Source organism: Pteropus vampyrus, unplaced genomic scaffold, assembly GCF_000151845.1.
Source record: "Pteropus vampyrus isolate Shadow unplaced genomic scaffold, Pvam_2.0 Scaffold83, whole genome shotgun sequence".
In the NCBI taxonomy this organism is placed as follows: Eukaryota; Metazoa; Chordata; class Mammalia; order Chiroptera; family Pteropodidae; genus Pteropus; species Pteropus vampyrus.
Window position 1 is genome coordinate 2,782,034 of NW_011888864.1, and position 1,887 is coordinate 2,783,920.

Consider the following 1,887-nt stretch of genomic DNA (forward strand, 5'->3'; position numbering starts at 1 on the left):
TATGTCTTAGTGTACCTAATACATTCTATCCTGATGAAATCTGACAGTTCTTTACAAAATAGCTAACAAAACTACTACCAACTGAGCAAATAGAGTAAAAAAAAAAAAAAAAAAAACAGGATATAATAACATAGCACTTATACATATGAATTTAATACAGCTGTTACCTCTGGGGTGATGTGAAATCCCGCATCGCCCCAGAGGCATGGGGGAGGACAGTGGTGTTGTGTGTTGCACTTCTGTTCTTCCTCGCAAACACAGCAAAGAATTACATGTTGGTGAGATTTAGAAAAAGTAAGATTTATTTAAAGTATATTTTAGAAGGAGAAGGGCCACACCAAGGAAGGCTTTAGCCCTGTGGAATTTGGGAGATAAAGAGATAAGACAGAGTATGCCCCAAGGGAGGAGCCAATTTTCAACAAGGAGAGCTGTAACAATGCAAAAGTGGGAAGGTCTGTTTATATCTGGGCCATGATGGGAGGTCCTAGATGATCCTTATGAGAGGTTATCTTGACTGACAGCTGGCTTATATATAACACTTTGTCTACTGTGTATATGCTTACCCAGAATTCAGTCTGTTATAATTATATTTATGAACTTCTAGGCATAAACATAGTATCATAATGACAGTATAATGAGCATCAGATTGTGGGCAGATTAGTGACTAGTACCTTTTACTCAATCCTGTGTGGCTGAATTAAACAAGTATACCCTATTGGTAGTTAGGGTATGCAGAAGGAATTCTCTAACTACCAATAGGGTATACATTGGGTGGTCTCTAGGCTGGGCCCCTGTTCCTTTGTTTTCCTTGTCACTCATGTCTGACTAGTTACCTAACAGCCTCCTCTTATCAATGGCTTTGCTTTCCCTCCTTTCAATTATGTGGTCAGCTGCAGTCTGAAAATGTTAAATGAAAAATTCCAGAAATAAACAATTTATAAGTTTTAAATTGTGAGCCATTCTGCATAGCATGAGGAAATCTCATAGTGTCCTGCCCTATCCTGCCAGGGAAGTGAATCATCCCTTTGTCCAAGCTGGATATACCACCCACCTGTTAGTAACAAAAACCTTCAACTATCTAGGATTTCCAGCCATCAACATTGTCTGCTCCTGACCTCCAACCATCAACATCATGGCTTGATGATCTTCATTTTGATGTATTGTCAGAAAGTAAACAGTAATAGTCTGCCTAATGCTACATCACAATGCCTACATTAACCAACACACTTTATTTCAACCTGTAGGCATTGTATCATCTCACCTTATCACAATAAGAATGAGTACAGATAAGATATTATGAGAGATCACAATCACATAACTTTTATTATAGTATTATTATAATTATTCTATTTTATGTTATTAATATCTTACTGGGCATAATTTATAAAATTTTATCATAGCTATGCATGTATAAGAAAAAACATAGTATATACAAGGTTTATTACTTTTTGCAGTTTCATGCAAACACTTGTGGTCTTGGAATGTATACCCACCAATAAGAGGAATAAAATAAGAATAATTTGGTTACAAAATAATGTAGCTCAGTGTACACAACATCAATTGAAAATATGTTTGGATTTCTCAGATTACTTTTATATTTTTTTTTTCAGAAATACCAATCAGACCAGTAATTAGAAAACATAGAATTGTGTCAGACAAGTAATTAATCAAATTATTTTGCTTTTATTTTTTCTTTCTAGATTGTGTTACGTCTGTGATATTTGCCAGCTTTTTTTCCAATTTAAGTATTTAATTTCTTACCTAATTTTGATTTATAGTTTTTATTCACTTCTATAAGAGGTCTTTGCAAATTACATAAAGAAAATAAAGTTATAAAAGTTTCAGCTCTGAAATCTGAATCTGTCCCTGTCCCTTAATGCAAATATT